Source organism: Mirounga angustirostris, unplaced genomic scaffold (assembly GCF_029215605.1).
Source record: "Mirounga angustirostris isolate CCGP_5_RB_7025 unplaced genomic scaffold, mMirAng1.0.hap1 SCAF_4, whole genome shotgun sequence".
Taxonomy (NCBI): Eukaryota; Metazoa; Chordata; class Mammalia; order Carnivora; family Phocidae; genus Mirounga; species Mirounga angustirostris.
In genome coordinates, this window is record NW_026991712.1 from 160,825,173 (window position 1) to 160,844,030 (window position 18,858).

At 44.7% G+C, this 18,858-nt stretch overlaps 1 pseudogene; it reads left to right on the forward strand.

Annotated features, from left to right (window-relative positions):
- LOC123860401 (elongation factor 1-beta-like) overlaps window positions 1–16,834 on the forward strand; it is a 153,748-nt pseudogene extending 136,914 nt beyond the window's left edge.
- The last annotated feature ends 2,024 nt before the right edge of the window (window positions 16,835–18,858 follow it).

An 18,858-nucleotide genomic window follows, 5' to 3' on the forward strand; every position in this document is an offset into this window, starting at 1 on the left:
CCAGGCAGCACTGTAACTTCCCCACAATACCCTTTAGAGGTAGGAAGTGTTGAAGAATGTCCAGGCAGGACATGTCTCTACAGATCTTCCTCCCAGCTCCCTTCCTTAGCTTGTAGAACAGGGCTAGAGGTTATTGTCCTCCCAGGGGAGTACTGTCCACAAAGTGGTAACCCTTCTAGGCACTGTTGGATTTAGTCAAATTTTTCTACTCATCAAGGACAAAACTTCATATGTGTTACTTCCAAAGATTGGTCCTAGCTAAGGTTAATATTAAGCATATTCTTAGCATTATCAAGGGAGAATTGGCTAAGGATAAACTTAGAAAGACCTGATATTTGCAATACTTATTCACTCATTCATGCATTTATCCACTTATTCAGCATTTATCAAGTACCTGTTGAAGATAAAATGTACCAAAAAGTAGAACTACAGTAATATCTCACCAAGTAGGTGAATGAAGGAAAAGAGAACCTAAATTTACAGGATGTTTTTAAAGAAGTAGAAGTATATTACTTCTAATTGCATACAGACTCACTGCAAAGATAATTTTTCTATACCAAGGCGCCACACTTGTTGGACGTACTGTTACGTGCTTCTGATCAGAGTCAGTATGACAGATAGCTTAAGAATACCTCGTTCTTTTTAGTAGACGAAGCTGCTATTGACCAGTTCTTCATAGAAAGGGCAGGGATCAGTTTGGTTGATCAATCAAATCTTCCATCAGAGGAGGCTAGTGAGAATGGGGAGGAGCCTGTGCATTTCTCCATAACAGGAGTGGGTTATGGAGACGTTAAGGAACTGGAGATATTAAGCTGGAAGAAAAGTGAACCAGTGTGATGCCACTGAGAGGCCATTTGTTTGTTGACCTAATAGGGTCACACAAAGATCACTGGGTATAAGACACAAGAGGGCAGCTATTGGAAGACCAACCTACCTGTAAGTGACCACTGCTGGATACGGTCTCTCACCAGTCTTGACTTTACCCAGTGCCCAAGCCAGTCCTGGGAGGGAGGCCCCACCTTCTCGGTGCTTCCTGTGGGCCAGGAACACATTCAATTTGGTGATGAGGATGCTGCTTGAGAAATTAGAAGAGCAGTTTCCATAGAGAAGTGGGGGCGGAAGCCAGATTGCACAAGGATGAAGGAAGGAGTGGGTGGTGAGGAAGTGGCAGCAGTGACAAGCTGAATGATGGAGAGAGAGAGAGCAGTCACTCAGGGGGGTCAGGAGGACTTGAGCGTGTTTGTAAGTTTCTAGGAAGATGTCAACTGAAAGGGAAAGATTGGAAATGCAAGAAAGGGAAGGACTGATGGAGTGAGGTCTCAGATGTCTCAGGAGAGGAGTGAGAACAGAGTAACAGGAAGAGAAGGAGGGAATCCTCAGAATGAGAGCCAGACCTTGCCTCCAACAGGCAGGAGGGAGCAATGAAGATGCCTAGCGTTTTTGAAGCGGGGAAGAGGGGAATGAAAGAGCTTCAGTTTCTCCTTGTCCTATTCTCTGAGAAGACCAGGGACCTCACTCATCTCAGACCAGTGCCTAGAGGAGAAGATTTGGAGCAGCCACACTAGCGCTCTCAACCCCAGGTCACTCAGCATAATAGGTTTAGAGAGGGTCCCACACAGGCATCCCAATGACCATCTTCAGGAGGCTCAATCAGCAAGGCTGCCAGGCTCTGCCCAGGAAGGAGAAACAAGCAGAAAGGTTTCCCCAGAGTTCAGGATTAACAAGGAGCTGTGGGCAGTCAAGGGCATAAAGGTTGCTAAGAGGTAGTGAGACATTTGATGGAAAAGCTGACCACAGGGTCAGGGTTGGGAGCATAGAGGAAGAGGACAGATGAAGAGATCAAGAGAAGCAGGGGAGTGAAGACCCTGTTGAGGAGGAAGAGAAGAGTCAGAGCAATGGAACAGGAGAAGGGAAGGCAAGGGAACTTGGGGGTAAGTCGATTTCAAGACTGACCTCAGGCTGGCTAGGTGACTAACAATGGGGTCCTGCTCCAGCACTGGGTTCCTCTCACTCCCTGAGACCATTCTGATCAGGAAAAGAAGCCAGAAGCAGCCTCTTCCTTCTTATAGTAGACAGGGGTCAGAGTTAGTTGTGCTGCCTCACTAGCCTTAATATCTGGTATTCCTGGGGTGAATTCTTGGATCCCTCGTGCCCCCAAGTCACAGCCTTCCTCCAAGGTATGTCAGAGTTCCCACCAGTTTCCATGGCCAGTGCCCTGAGTTTTTGTTAGAACAGAAGCATCCCCAAATCTCAGCCGGTAAGTATAGACTCACCTGGCTCCTTTCTTTGTTTGGATCTTGTAGGCCCCTTCCCCAGGGAGATGGGGTCCTATATTGGATCCTCTGAGGCAGACACCAAGAGACCCAACACCACTGATCAAGTCTTGGGAACTGTCCTAACCCCCTTGAGAGGAACATGTGGACAGTGATGTCTTCAGCTGCATCCAGCCAGATCACAGCCCCGTTGGCTATGAAAAGCTTCCATAGGGATGATGAAGCCACAAAGGACCATGTTGGAGGCATCAGAAAAGAAGTCTGAGATGGGAATTGTGGTCACTGAGGAAAGGGAAGGATGGTTGGCACGAGGACAAGCAGGCTTGGGGTTGGTTACCCCCATCCAGCGCTTCATTCACTCAACAAGGATTTATTGAGCAAGTACTACTGTATGTCAAATTCTGTGTTTGGCAGGGGGGTACCTACACAGATAAGACACAGCTCCAAAGAAAAGAAGGAAATAATGTGATATGAGGGCTGTGGGAATGGAAGGAAATGGTGTGAGAAGATCCAGCCCACTGAGGTCAGGGATGGCTTTCCAAGGAGGAGGATGTCTGAGCTGAGTCTTACAGAATGAGTAGAATCAAGTGGGAGAGGCATGCACAGAAAAGACATGAAGGTATTCATTCATTTATTCCCTGGCTGTCTCTGTGAGGCACTATTTTAGGGCTAGAGCTGCAACTGATAACAAAAGCACCCCAAGTCCCCATCTGTATCCAGTGTACATTCTAGAGGAAGGGTAACCATGCTGTGTTGAAGGGGACTGCACGTTTTTCAGCACAGTTAGAACCAAAGGTCTGAAAGGGTTAAAAACAAGAGAAAAGGGTGAGGAGATGTGCAGGGCTGAAGTCCTAAAGGCCTTCTCTTCCAGGACAGGGAGTTTGGAGCTTACCTTGAACACAGGAGAAAGGCCACTGAACAACTTCACACAGCTGCAGTCTGCATTTCAATTAGGCAGTAGTTAGGTTGAAGGTAGAGTAAGACTCAACACTGAGAGACTGTAGTTAAGAGACTGCTGGAATATTCTAAATGAGAAGAGGAGCTACCGTGGGGATAGAAAGAAGCAGATAAAATTGAGGAATCTGTAAGAGGTAGAGTCAATAGAATTGGATGATCTGTTGGAGGAAAAAAGAAGGGGTTCTCATGTGGATACCTGGAGGGGTGCTGGAACTGAGCAGAATGCAGAAGGAAGTGGAGATTCATGAGGAAAATGATCACCTTTCTGAGCTGCTGAGTGTCACCAAGAGGCCATGCTAGTCTGTGTCTACAGGCCTGAGGATTGGGAGATTAACCTGAGCTGTTGAGTCATCAGAACACTGATGGTGGGGGCTGAGGTCACAGGACAGGGTGGGGGCAATGCGCGTGCTCAGGGAGAGTGGTTATCATGCAGAGAGAGAGCTGAGGACAGGATCACTAACACTGAAGGACCACCAACATTGAAGAGATAGGAAGGGCTGAGGCAGACGAGCCTGGGAAGGACCAGTCGGAAAGACAAGAGGAGATCCAGGAACATTGGACGTGAGGAGAAGAGGATTTCAATAAAAGAGAAGGTGGTCAGGTGTCAGATGGCTCAGAGAGGTCCTGGAGAGGCTGAAAATGGCCATTAGATTCAGATAAAGCAACACGGAGGTCTTAATGGGATTGGTTTCCACGGGAGTGAAGACAAGTGTGGTGGGAGAGCATCCGTGAAGGTGAGGAAGTGGAGACAGAGTCCACCCTTCCAAGAACCTGGCTCTGAACAGAAGAGAAAAAAGGCAATGAGGGAGGACAAATAATCATTGGGTTGAGGGAGGGAGGTTTTATTTTTAGATGAAAAATGTTCAGTTTGTTCATCATCTGAGAAGAAACATCCAGGAGAGAGGGAGAGGAAGTGTGAGACAGGGAGGAGGTGGCTGGCAGAGCAAGGTGGACAGGGAGGCTGGGAGACCAGACGAGGGCACAGTGTCAGGACTGGCCAGGACAGCAGAGCAAGAAGGACAGCTCTGTCTCCTAGATGGGAGGAAGGAGGGCAGGCATGGGAGTAGCCCTGGATAGTTTGTGGTTGGGAAGTTGGAGGGAAGGGAGACATGGAAGGAGGTCTTCAGCCATGACATGGAGCGTGAGGGTCCCAGTGGCCTAACTCTGGACATGGCAGAAGCCCTAGAATGCCTCATCTCGTGGGCTGGGCATTGTGGTGGCACCAAGGTGGTGTCTCCGTGGGGAGTCAGACAGGGTCCAGTGGCCTCTGTGAAGTAAGGGACAGTGGGGCAAGGGATCCAGGGTAGGCAGGGAGCTCGGAGTGCTTTGGGCTTCCTAGACTGCAGCTTCTAATCGCTTCTCTGACCTTCTCTCCCTTTTGCCTCTGAAGCCTCCTGAAGCCCAGCAGCTGGTAGGAAGCTCCGATCGCCCCGGCCACTGGGAAGGATGTGGCCCAGGCTTGGCACCGAAACCAAAGACGCCATCTCCAGAGGAAAGTGCCACGTAGGTGTGCCCAGGCTGTCGTCAGCCCAGATGGTAACAGATAATTTTGATTGCTAGGAGGAGAGGAGGGAAGGCGAGGGGGAAGGAGGGAGGGAAGAGAAGGGGAGAGAGGAAGGAAAGCAACATTTATCTCATTCATACTTAGTGTGTGTAGCACCAAGCCGGGTGCTTGGGGAATATTCACTTATTTAATTCTCCAACCAACCGAATGAGGTGGTGTTATCCCTGCTGCAGGGGTGGGTTACTCACTCTGGGCTCTGGGTGGTTACTCACACGTCTGCAGAAAGAGGATGATGAGCGAGCGGGGCTTGAGGTCCAAGTCCTTCTTCCCTCTGCGGCGGGCAACCCTCCCCCCGCACACTCTGCTTCCCCGGAGATTCTGCCTCTGCCACTGCTCAGACCCACGAGGATCTGCACCACAGGGCAGCCACACTGCAGGCCTGCGTCCCGCTCACCTGGACAAGGCCTCCTGCCCGCTATGGCCTGGAAGGGAACAGCACTGCGAGCACACACTGCTAAACATTCAAGTTAAACATTTTTTCAGATAGCACTTGACGTGGAGCCGTGAGTCATGGGTGAGTTCCATTCATTCCTGGCTGTTAGCCCCAACAGCTCCACCTGGGAGATGTCATTTTGCTCTGTAAGTCTGAGCCTCCTACTCTGTAAAGCTAGAATCCCTACATCATAGGGTCATCGGAAGGGTCAGACACAACTGGGGGCATGCTGGCAAGTGTTTAGAGGCTGGCTCTCCAAAAAAACAATAAGAAGGAGAAGGAGGAGGAGAAGGGGGAGGAAGAGGAGGAGGAGGGAGAGGGAGAGGAGGAAGAGAAGGAGGGAGGGGGCAGAGGAGAAAGGAGAGGAGGGGAAGGAAGAGGGAGAGGGGAAGAGGAGAAAGGGGGAGGAGGAGGGAGGGGGAAGGAGGAGGAGGGAGAAGGGGAGGGAAAGGGGGAGGAGGAGGGAAAAGGGGAGGAGGAGGGAAAGGGGCAGAAGGAGGAGGGAGAACAGGAGGAGGAGGGGGGAGAAGGGGAGGAGGAGGGAAAGGAGGTGGAGGAGGAGGGAGAAGGGGAGGAGAAGGAGGGAGAAGGGGAGGAGGAGGGAAAGGGGGTGGAGGAGGAGGGAGAAGGGGAGGAGGAGAAGGGGGAGGAGGAGGGAAAGGGGGAGGAGGAGGAGGAGGAGGATCAGCCCAGATGTGTGGTGTCTGCTGACTTCCATGGTATAAATGCTCCCACCATGGCCAGCAGCAAGCTACTAACGTGCCATCACGGACCGTGGAGCAGGAAAGAGAGGAGGGGAGCACTCCGCCGTATTGGCTAGTACTTCGCATAGTGCTTCCTCCACGCAGGTACAACAGCCGTAACCAGCCTCTGGAGTGTTAGCTCGAGGAGAGATGATAAGAAAATAATTAGAAAATGATTTTGTTTTAGTGTTTATGGCTTTTGTTTTAAGCATTATTTATTCAATTGTGAGTTTATATCAGTTAATTTTTAATAATGGCTGTATTTAACCACTGGTTTACAAAATTCCTCAAGTCTAACAAGCGGCCCTCCCGTGCGAGCCCCAGCGCGCCCCTCATAACAGTGGCAATACTTGTGCTGAGTTAAGGGGTGAAGCTGGGATACAAACCCAGGGCTGCCTGACTCCAGAGTCCACACCGCCAGCCGCCCGCCCATACTGCAAGGTGGGGCCCTGTGAGGGAGGAGGGCGGGGGATGCCGGTTGGCAGGCACCACAAGGAAGAAAGCTGGCAAGGCCTCCATGCCACCGCGACACACGGCTTGGGTTCAGCTTAGGTAGCAGCCACCTTGCCTGCCTCAGTTGATCAAAGCCAGTCGCAGCTTTTGTACTAAAAGCGCAATAAAGCCCGTATGTGGGCCCCGGCGTGTCCTGGTCTTCCCAAGCACCGGACCACACGGGTCCCTCTGTTCACCCTCACTCACCCTCCCAGAGCCTCAATTAACTCATCCAACAAAATGAATGGGCTGGACCAGCTACCCTTGAAAGTCCCTTCCAGATCCGAAATCCCTGGAACCGGCACCACCCATACATTGGCGGGAGCCTGAGGATCTGCCGGAGGGCGCTGGATGGGAGGCAGAGACCAGGGAGGAAGGAATTGTGCGGGCTTCCTTGAGAAGTCCCAAAGAAGGCAGCTGAGAGGGTGACAATGGCCACTTTTCTGCACAGTGGAACGATGACTCCCACACTCGAGCGCTTGCTCTGTTCCCCAAGATGACGTTCATGATTACGGTCACCCCCTCGCTGATAGGCACCTGCCTCTCCTCGTCTACAAAGTGAGGAGGTTGAACTACACGGTACCTGACTTCTGTTTACTCCATGAGCCCAGCATGGGGACCCCGTGGAGGGGCAGGAGACGGAGAAGAGGGGAAGTGTGCGGCTGACCTGGGCAGGGCTGAGAGGAGAAGAGCAGCGCCCAGTGGCTCCAGACTGCTGGCTTCAGGGTGGGAAGAGGGCAAGAGTGTGCGTGTGCGTGTGCGTGTGTGAGCACACATGTGCCCACGTGTGCATACATGTGCGCCTGGCGGGGGTGAGGCTGGCTTTGGAAGCCTGCGTGCAGGGTGTTGGCAGTACTTCCGCTATATGAATAGCGCCCCAGCCGTGAGGCAGTCCTGGGGCCTGGGCACAAAGGTGAATGCTGCCTGGGGAACGCTAGAAGGTGCTGGGATCTCTGCAGTGTTGCCATGGAACCCCAGGAGAAGAGCAGGCTGGGAAATGACTGCTGGGTGCAGCTCCATCTCGAAGGAGCCCGCATCACGCCTTTGGCAGAATATCAGGTGGGAGTCTTGGTACACAATGAGCCATTGTTCTGTTTCCAAGGTTTTATGAATCATTTTGCCGCCGATCTTAAAAAAATAATAATATACAAGCCTCAGAGGAGGAAGCCTTCAGCTTATTTTCTCAGAGAGAGGGACACGAACTTGGGGAGAATTCTTTCCCGCGTCTCACCTGCACAGATACTTGATCTTCCCACAACTGTCAGAAAAGCCTCTTTGAAGTCTGTGATACCGCCCGTAGCGCAGGCCACCTCAGCCTGGGAAGGAAAACCTGGATTCTGAGCAAGGAGGGAACAGAAAAGTACCCAGACCCGGGGACTGCCAGGAAGATGGATGCCAAGCTGCTCAAGCTAAGGCAAGGCGGTTGCTGTGTGACCCAGGCAGGCCCCGCGTGGGCCAGTACCCTCAGGAAGTCCAGCTCGGCAGGACCAGCCCCTGCAGGAGAACCCTTTAGGCCACCATGGGGTACCGGCATTTGCCTTAAGGTAATAAAGCTCTCCCTAGGTTTGCCATGACCTCATTTCCGAGAACGCACATGCAACTCATGGCTAAGCAGAGCTCCCGGCTTTATTCTTCACTCATCTGCCTTCTGGCCCACTTGTCCTCCTGGTCTGTCTGCTGGCCTACTGGCTGAAGCTTCCCCCGGAAAGCCAACTACAGAAGAGCACAGGAGGAAAGCCTTGGACTCCAGCTACCAAAGGCTCATTGGCTGTGCTGCTTAAGGCATCCCCTGCTCCCAAGCAGAAGCTGGAGTGCTGGGTCCCTCTCGGGGCACCTACCCTGCCTGCTCTATAGCACTCTCGGCAACTTGCTGATCCAACTGCCAAGGGCTGGAATCCAGACAGTGCTCTGTGATGCCCGTTCACAAGCTGGTCTCTCTCGGTTTTGTTTGTCCAAACAGGAAATGGGGGGTTGAGGACTTGTCTAGAGCTCATGTGACTCTGCCGCCATCATCAGTGTGGATCCCCATCTCCAGCTTCCCCAGAAACAGCTGCATTCCTTCACCTGGTCTGATTCTTGACCTTGACATGCACCAGCTTTTGTTTCCCTTGCCGCCCTGGACTCAAGTCCCATCTTGGTTTCCTCCCTCTCCCCATAGCCCCGACTCTGAAACACCTTCCAGCCACAGCCCATGCCCTCCTTGCCTCCCGGGCCTCCGTCCTCGCCTCCTCCTAGGGCCTGGCTCCTTCGTGCAGATGGCTCCAGCACTGGTTATTATTTAAGCGAGCTGCTTCTGGCTCACATGTTAATTAAAACCCGCTGTCCAAAATCTCTTGGTACAATTTGCAGTGTAATCTGTAGCCTCTAGTGCATCATTGTATCTCTATTAAAAGGGATTCTCTGTAATGATGCGGGGATTTAATTAGTTTCTTTGCCAATGTTGTAAAACACAGTGATAAACGAGCCAACAGGTCCGCGGATCATTATTCTCCTCAAGATGAGCTTATTAGCTGATTATGAATCATTAACAAAGTCTACACGGGATTTTCTTATCTAATTCAACACAATTTTTAACATTCAATGCTCAACATCCATTTCTCTCCACCAGCAACATTGGGTGGTGATTGCAATCTGTATGCATGGCTTCCTATTCTCTGCTGGGGTTTTCCCCTTCTTCATATTTCATTTTAGATACACTGAGGGGGACAACTCAATATATGGTCCTCAATATTTAGATATATGTTATGGTCTCCAATATTTAGATATGTATTGGAGACAATACGGTGAGGAACTCGGGGTCCCATTTTATGGAGGGGAAACAGCCACCATGAATGGGGCCTGAGAGTGTGTTTTGGCTTTGGAAAATAGTAGGGTCTTCAGAGTGCTCTCTGGGCACTCTTCTCACTCTGTACTCTCTGCCTGGACAAATACAGGGACAAAATGGGTCTGTACAAGTTCCTATGTGCATGGGTGTGTGTGCTCTGTGTAGTCACATGTATGTGTCCATGGCCTGGGGATAGCGCTTACTTGTTCAGTATGCATCATGTGCATTCGTGTGTGTGTGTGTGTGCACGTGCACACGTGTGTGCACACAAGTACATGCACATAGAGGGAAGCTTAAGGAAAGAGAAATTCTGGACAGGCTTTCAGACTGATGTTTTTCAACCACTCTGTGACACGTCAGTATCCCCCAAAAGTTTCAGAAGGGCCCTCCCTAGCTTTCCAGCTTGGGGTCATTCCTTTTCAGTCAGCACATATATGGATCCCTGATAGGGGCACAGTGCTTGGCAAGGGTAGCCCTGCAACAGCCCTGTGAGGTAGGCCTGAATCCAGTATAATTGGTGTCCTTGTAGGAAAAGGACATTTGGACATTGACACAGAGTGAGAGACCATGTGAGGACACAGGGAGAGGTGGCCATCTACAAGCTGAGAAGAGAAGCCTCAGAAGAAACCAACCCTGCCAACACTTTGATCTCAGACTTCTGGCCTCCTGAATTGTGAGAAAATTCGTTTCTGTTGTTCAAGCCATACAGTCTGTGGTACTTCGTATAGCAGCCCTAGCAAACCAGTACAGGGAACAAACTCTCACGGAGGATGATTCTTCATCCAGCTTGTGAGTGCAGTGTCCAAGGGAGGGCAATACACAGGCACACACTTCAGGCCACAGTCCATACCCAAACAGGTCCAACCCAGCCAGGGAGGCAAAGTAGTGGACAGCGAGGTGATAAAAAATGCTCTAGATGAGGTATAGGGATTCCAAGTAATTCATCCGTTCATCCTTCATGAGCCCAGTGAGGAAGGGAGGGGTGCTGAAAAGAACTTAGGGTCCAGGGGCCCAGCCAAGTCGGTGAGGTGTCAGGCATCTCCAGTCCCGGCAGGGATACAAAGTTCTGGACAAGGACGCAGAGGTAGAATCTTGGCCATGCCAACAGAACCAGTGTGGCAGCAGATAAATTCCTTGCAGAGCTTTCCACAAGCCCACAGGAGCAAAGTAGGTATTCCGCAAAGATTCGTGGAATGACTGAGCATCAGATAACTCCCTTTCTGTATCAGTTAGCACTGCTCTGTAACAAGGTATCCTACAACTTAGTGTTCTAAAACAACCGCCCTTTCATATTACTCATAAGCCTATAGGTCCAGTTAAGCTTTCTGTTGATTTGAGTCTGCTTTCTACCAATCTGGGCCAGGCTTAACTAATCTCAGCTGGGCTTGCTCATGTATCTACTGTGAACTGGAAGTGAGCTGGGGGCTGGATGGTCTAGGATGGCCTCTCCCCCATGTGTCCCTCACATCCCTCCATGAGGATAGCCCAAGTATCGTCTCAGGTCAACAGCAGGGGTCAAGACAGGATACAAGAGAAACCAGGACAAGAGAGAGCTAGCCTTGGATAAGGTTCCAAAAGAAAACTAGTCTGGTTATCACAGGGAAGGCAGAGACACAAGAGAAGATGCGGAAATCTACAAGTACTTTTCTAGCTTCTGCCCCTATGACATTTGCAAACATCACATTAGCCCTAGCAAGTCATGTGGCCAAGCCCAGAATCAGGGTAGGAGGGGACTACAAAGTTACAGGGCAAAGGGGTTAGATACAGAAAGATCATTACTAGGGGCCATTGGTGTCATTAACCCACTACCATGAGTGAATCAACAAATGTTTGAGGCAGAGGTCAATGGAGCAAAACTAAATCCAGACTCACTTGCTGGTGGGGTGAAGTCACTTATTCTTCCCTGTCCTTGATCAGGACTGGCTTAAATGCTGTAAGAGCTGAGCCTGACCCTCTGTAGCTCCACAATGAAGGGATAATAACTTCCACTGGATGGTCCCTGAGGCTACACCTGGCCCCACTCAATATGATTGGAGTGCTACTAAATGTTGCATGGGAATCTGAAAATAGTAGGGTCTTCAGAGTGCTCTCTGGGCACTCTTCTCACTCTGTACTCTCTGCCTGGACAATCACATCCCCTTCCACCCCACTCAACATCTCAACCTTTTCTCCTGCCCTGACACAACTGAAGACCATGTCTTGATCCCTGGCCTAGCTCCTGCACTTAGAAGGGTAATTAATACAAACTGAACATATAATAAATTATTGTTTAATAAATGAATGAAACCCAAATGAGATGCATAGGATTAATTTATGTACCACAGGGGAATTTTCCAAGCTGCTCCCCAGGTTCCCAATGAACACTTCTAGAATTATTGATTAAAATTTAGATATCGATCTGCTTTTCAAATTTCCCATTACTATATTGTAAAAGGTAGTATTCACTGTGACCTGCTTATATTCATGATGACCTTTAACTGTGGTATTTAATCTAAGAAAAAGGGGGAGGATGGCATCTTGGTCTTCAAATATTTCAAGGGATTTTTGAAGGCATTTTTGAACAGGTGTCTTCAGAGGACACACTAGGACCAGAGGAAGATTTTGGCTCAATAGAACATCTTCCTCATGGACAAAAAGAGTATAATGGGGTAAGCTCCAGAATTGACAAAGAGACAAAGAGAAAATTCATGGGAAATAATGCTTAACAATATTCCAAGAACACTACATCAAAAACTAATGATGTACTATATGGTGACTAACATAACATAATAAAATTAAAAAAAAAAAAAAAAAAGAATATTCCAAGAACATAGAATAAACATGATTTGAGTAAATGGATTTGTAGAGACATGGAGAATGGATTGACAAGCTAATATTAGTCTAAAGGTACTTCATAAAAGGAGAATGAAGAAAATGATAGAAATGGAACATTTGAAAACATTGGAACTGAAAAATTTTCAGAATTAAAGAATATATAATTCATTATATAATAAATAGATCAATGATGATAATTCTACACACAGAGACATATTATAGAAAGTGTGTAAAATATCAAGGAAAAAATTAAATCTTTAAAACTACCAAAAGATAGATAATTTACAAAGAAATGATACCTGGAAAGAGAGCAAAATTCTCAGCAGCAGTAATATGCAGCAAAAAGACAGTAAAGTAGTAGTTGTAAAATGCTGAAGGAAAATAGCTGGCAATCTTGAATTTTATACCCAGATAAATGATCATTCAAAATGAAAGGGGGAAAAAAAGCCTTTCAGACATACAAAGACTATAAGTTTCCCAACTCATTAAAGAACTCTTAGAGACTTGAAGTTTCATCTCCAACACATAAAGCCATAATTCTCATCCTTTCAACAACAATAAAAGCTGAACAAATTGAAAATTGTGACTTTTCTTGGATCCATTAAGGAATTAAGGGCAAAGTGCAAACCACTACCTTGAAATCTGGAAAGACAGGTTAATACGAAGAATCACAGCCCAGATCAACTCACCTTGAGCAAAAGCTGCTAGAGCCATAGATGGGAGGTAAACTTAAACAGTAATTTTAATGAATTGCTGGAGATGGAGTATAAATCAGTGTAAGTGAGAAGCTCTTCAGAGCTGCAGTCACAGGGCATCTTGCACTTCTGTGGGTCTTACCTCCAGGAACCCCACCAAGTTGTCATGATGAAGAGTCAAAACAACAATCCCATGTCTTTGGCAAGGGGAAGGGAACAGTAATCATTTTGAAATAATGTCCAGAGCATTCTCCTTAACAAAGGCCTATCTGTCAATGGCAAAGTGCTTTATTTGATGTGGGGGAAGGGAATTTATCCAACTCGAGCCCTCTCTAGTCTTTCTGTCTCACCAAAGGAATCCAAGCACATAAGAATCATTTGTGAAGGTCACAGCTCAGGTATACAAGCTCACTAAAGACTAAGACTTATTCACAGGATTATAGATGTCCTCTCCTCTCCCATACCTTACCACCACAATAGAGCTCCAGTATGTTAACAGTGGATTACAGGTGAAACAGCTATAAGACCCAGACTCTATTTAAGAGAATTTCTAGGGAAACCCAAAAATAAAAGATAATTTAAAAAATAAGGATACTAGAGGAAATTAAAGCTTTTGAAACCTACAGCTACAACAAACATTAAACACAGCTCAACTCCTAGCCATGTTAACATAAAACTTCACACTAAAGGCCTATTTACCTCAGTTCAGTTCATATTACCTAATACATCATGTTCTGCTTTCAACAAAAAATTACAAGGCATGATAAAAGTAAGAAAAAAAAAATGTATGATTTGAATAGACAAAGCAATCATCAGAACCGGACTCATATATGGCAGAAATTTTGGAATTATCACACTGAGAATTTAAAATAACTATGATTAATACATTAAAGACCCAATGGAAAAAGTAGACACTATGCAAAAGCAGATGGGCAATGAAAGCAGAGACAGAAAATCTATGAAAGAATTTAAAAAATACTATAAATAAATTAATTAATTAATAATAAATAAAGTTGTAACTTCATAATCACCAAAACTTGGAAGCAACCAAGGTGTTCTTCAGTAGATGACTGGATAAACTGGTTCCTCCAGACAATGGAATATTATTCAGTACTAAAAATAAATAAATAAATAAGCTATCAAGTCAAAAACCAACACAGAGGAATCTTGAATCACTTTACTAAGTGAAAGAATCCAACTGAAAAGGCTGAATACCATATGATACTATATGATTCCAACTACATGACATTCTGGAACAGGCAAAACTGTGGAAACAATAAAAAGATCAGTGATTGCTAGAGATTGTGGGGAGGTGGTGAATAAAGGGAACACAGAGGATTTTTAGGACAGTGAAAAATAGTCTGTATGATATAATAATGATGGACACATGTCATTATACATTTATCTAAACCTACAGAATGTGCAACACCAAGAGTGAACCTTAATGTAAAGTCCAGACTTTGGGTGATTATGATGTGTTAATGTAAGTTCATCAATTGTAACAAATGTCCCACTCTGGTGGAAGATGTTGATAGTAGGAGAGGTTGTGAATGTGTGCAAGCAGGAGGTATATGAGAAATCTCTGTATTTTCCTCTTAATTTTGCTGTGAACATAAAATCTCTCTTAAAAAATAGTATTTTTTAAAAATATATTTATTTATTTTTAGAGACAGAGCATGTGAGCAAGTGAGCGGGGGGGGGGGGGGCGCACAGAGGGAATCTCCAGGAGACTCCACCCAGAGCATGGAGCCCTAGCAGGGCTCGATCCCACAACCCATGAGATCATGACCTGAGCCAAAAACCAAGAGCCAGACACTCAACTGACTAAGCCACCTGGGCGCCCCTTAAAGAAAATCTTAAAAATTTTGTAACAGAAATAAAGAATGTCTTTCATGGGCTCATCAGTAGAAAGGACATGGCCAAACTAAAAATCATTGAAACTGAAAATATGTCATTTCCCAAACTGAAATGCAAGGGGGGGAAAAAGAATGAGAAAATAGAACAAAATATCCAATAACTGTGGAACAATTTTAAAAGGTGTAACAAATGTATAATTAGAATACCAGAAGAGAAGGAGAAGAAAGAGGAGACAGAGCAAAAGAAATATTTGAAGGAGTAACGGCCAGGGAATTTTCAAAAAATGATGACAGACACCAAAACACAGATCCAGAAGCTTAGAGAACACCAAGTAAGATAAATACTAAAAAATCTATTCCTAAGCATATCATATTCAAACTATACAAAACCAAAGACAAAGAGAAAATCTTGAAAGCAACAGAGGGGAAAAAAAACACTTTACCTATAGAAGAACAAGGATAAGAACTACATTAGACTTCTCATCAGAGACCATGAAGGCTTGGGGCACCTGGCTGGCTCAATCAGTGAAGCATGTAACTCTTGATCTTGGGGTTGTGAGTTTGAGCCCCACATTGGGTGTAGAGATTACTTTAAAAAAATAAAATCTTTAAAAAAAAAAAAACTAAAAAACAAGAAACCATGCAAGCTAAAAGAGAGTGGAGGGAAATATTTAAACTGTTGAAAGAGGGGCACCTGGGTGGCTCAATCAATTGAGCATCTGACTCTTGATTTTGGCTCAGGTCATGACCTCAGGGTTGTGATATCAAACCCCACATTGGGCTCTGCACTGAGCATGGAGCCTGCTTAGGATTCTCTCTCTCCCTCTTTCTCTGCCCCTCCCCACCCCCACTTGCACACTCTCTCTCAAAAAAATAAATAAATAAAAAACTGTTGAAAGAAAAAAAACCATTGACCTAGAATTCAATATCCAATGAAATTATCCTTCAAAAGTGAAGAAGAAATAGACTTTCTCAGACAAACAAAACCTCAGAGAATTCATCACCAATATACCTGTTCTGCAAGAGATGTTTAAAGAAGGTCTTCAGGGAGAGGGAAAATTACATAGGTAAGAAATTTGGATCTATACAGGAAAAGAAAGATCATCAGAGAAGGAATAAATGAAGGTAAAATAAAATACTTTGTTTTTTTATTGTTAACTGAGCCAATAGATTATCGTTTGCTCCAAATAATAATAGTAACAATGTATTAGGTGATTATAGTACATGGATAAGTGAAATAAATGGCAGTGATGTAACAAAAGACAGGAGAAAGGAATTGGTAATACTCTATTATAAAGGTAACTGTACTACCCATAAGGCAATATAGTGTTATTTGAGAGTACATGTAGGCAAGTTATAAACGTATATTGCAAACTCTAAGGAAAACTGTAAGAAATCTTTTACAAGAAATATAATTGAGTTTGTTTTTCTTTTCTTCTTAGCAATCAGCGGACCACTTGCACTCTTCTTTTCCTTCACTGTCCCCCAGTTCCTGGATCAGCCGATGCCAGGGGTTTTGGAGACTTGAAAAGCCCCGCCAGCCTCCAGGTGTTCAACGACTACCTGGCAGACAAGAGCTACATCAAGGGGTGTATGCCATCATAAGCAGACCAGCAGTATTTGAAGCAGTCTCCGGCCCCACACCCACTGACTGGTATCATGCCCTATGTAGATATAAGCACATCAAGTCTTAAGAAAAGGAAAAGGCCAGCCGTCCAGGAGTGAAGAAAGCTTTGGGCAAGTATGGCCCTGCTAATGTGGAAGACACCACAGGAAATGGAGCTACAGATAGTAAAGATGATAATGACATTGATCTCTTTGGATCTGAGGGGGAAGAGGAAAGTGAAGAAGCCAAGAGGCTAAGAGAAGAATGCCTTGCACAGTATGAGTCAAAGAAAGTCAGAAAACCTGCACTTGTTGCCAGATCTTCCACCTTACTGGATATGAAACCTTGGGATGAGATAGATATGGCAAAACTAGAGGAGTGCATCAGGAACATTCAAGCAGACACCTTGGTCTGGGGCTCTTCTACACTAGTTCCAGTGGAGTATGGAATTAAAGAACTTTAAGTACAGTGTGTAGTGGAAGGCAATAAAGTTGGAATAGATATGCTGGAGGAGTGGATCACTGCTTTTGAGGACTATGTGCAGTCCATGGACATGGTTACTTTTCACAAGATCTAAAATCCATTGTAGATCAATACCATTAAATAAAAGCTGAAAGACAAAAAAATGAAAGAAAGAAAGAAAGAAAAGAAAAGGAAAAAATATATGATTGATATGCTAAGAGACAAAATAAGATCATATAAAATGCTCAATTAAAACAGAAGGATGGGGGTGCCTGGGTGGCTCAGTCAGTTAAGTGTCTGTTTTCAGCTCAGGTCATGATCCTGGAGTCCCGGGATCGAGCCCCATGTTGAGCCCACATCCAGCCCTGCATCGGGCTCCCTCCTCAGCAGAGAGTCTGCTTCTCTCTCTCCCTCTGCCCCTCCCACCCTTGTGCTCTCTCCCTCTCATAAATAAATTAAATCTTAAAAAAAAAAAAAAACAGAAAGATGTTAACAGTACTTAACGTGTATGCACCTAATAATAGCACATCAAAATATGTGAAACAAGAACCAATAGAACTGTAAGGACAATAGACAAATCCATTATTATAGCTGGAGGTTTCAACACCCCTCTTTTAGTAACTGACAGATCAAGCAGGCAAAATATCAGTAAGGACACAGTGGAACTCAACAGCATCATCAGTCAGCTGGGAATAATTGACTTCTATCAACTACTTCATCTGACAATAACAGAACACACACTTCTCAGCCTCACATGGAACATTCACCAAGACAGACCACATGCTTGGCCATAAAACACAACTTAACAAATTCAAAAGAATAGAAATTATACAATGTCTGCTCTCAATACAACAATGGAATTAAACAAAAAATCAATCACAGAAAGGTAGAAAATCTCAAAATAGTTGAAAATTAAACAATACACTTCTGCATAACACATGGATTAAAAAAAGAAATCTCAAGATAAATTTTAAAATATTTTGAGCAAATTAAGGTATAAGTTATCAAAAATTATGGGATGCAGTGAAAGTATTGCATAGAAGGAAATTTATAGTATTGAATACATATATTAGGAAAGAAGAAAGATCTAAATATCAACAGTCTAAGCTTCCACCTTAGAAAATTAGAGAAAGAAAGAAATTGAAGCCTAAAGCAAGCATAAGGAAAGAAGTAATAATTAGAGCAAAAATCAGTGAAATTGAAAGCAGGAGAAGAAAGAAAATCAACCAAACCAAAAGCTGGTTCTTTGAAACTGATAACACTTGACATACAAATCTGACAGGAAGAAATAAAATTGCTGCTTTTGCAGCTAACATGGAGATATATATTTTTTCCCTAAATACTCCACCAAAATAAACTATTAAAACTAATGAATAAATTTAGTGAAGTTGCAGGATAGAAAATAAGCAAACAATTAGTTATATGTCTATACACAAACAACAAACTATCCAAAAAATGAAGAAAACATTCCCTTTTACAATAGCATCAAAAAGAACAAAATACTTAGGAATAAACTTAACCAGAGAAGTGAAAGATCTGTACATTGAAAACTATAAAACATTGATGAATGAAACTAAGGACAAATAAAAAAATATCCATGTTCAGATTCAAATAATTAATATTTTTTAAATATCCATTCTAGCCAAAGCAAGCTATAGATTTAATGCAATTCCTACCAAAATTCAAAAGGTATTTTTCACAGAAATAGAAAAAAAAATCCTAAAATTATGAAATCATGAAAGACCCTGAATAGCTAAAGCAATCTTGAGTAAGATGAACAAAATACTGGACACATTACTCTTCCTGATTTCAAATTATATTACAAAGTGATAGTAATCTAAACAGTATGGTACCAGCATGAAAACAGACACATAGACCAGTGGAACAGAATAGAAAGCCCCCAAATAAACCCAGTCATATATGGCCATCTAATTTTCAACAAAGGCACCAAGAACACACAATGGGGAAATGATAGTCTCTTCAATAAATGGTGCTGGGAAAACTGGACATATACCTGAAAAAAAAACCTAATAGAACTTTTATCTTACACCATACACAAAATCAACTCAAAATGGATTAAAGTTTTAAACACAAGACCCAAAATCATAAAATTCCTAGAAGAAAACAGGAAAATAGTCA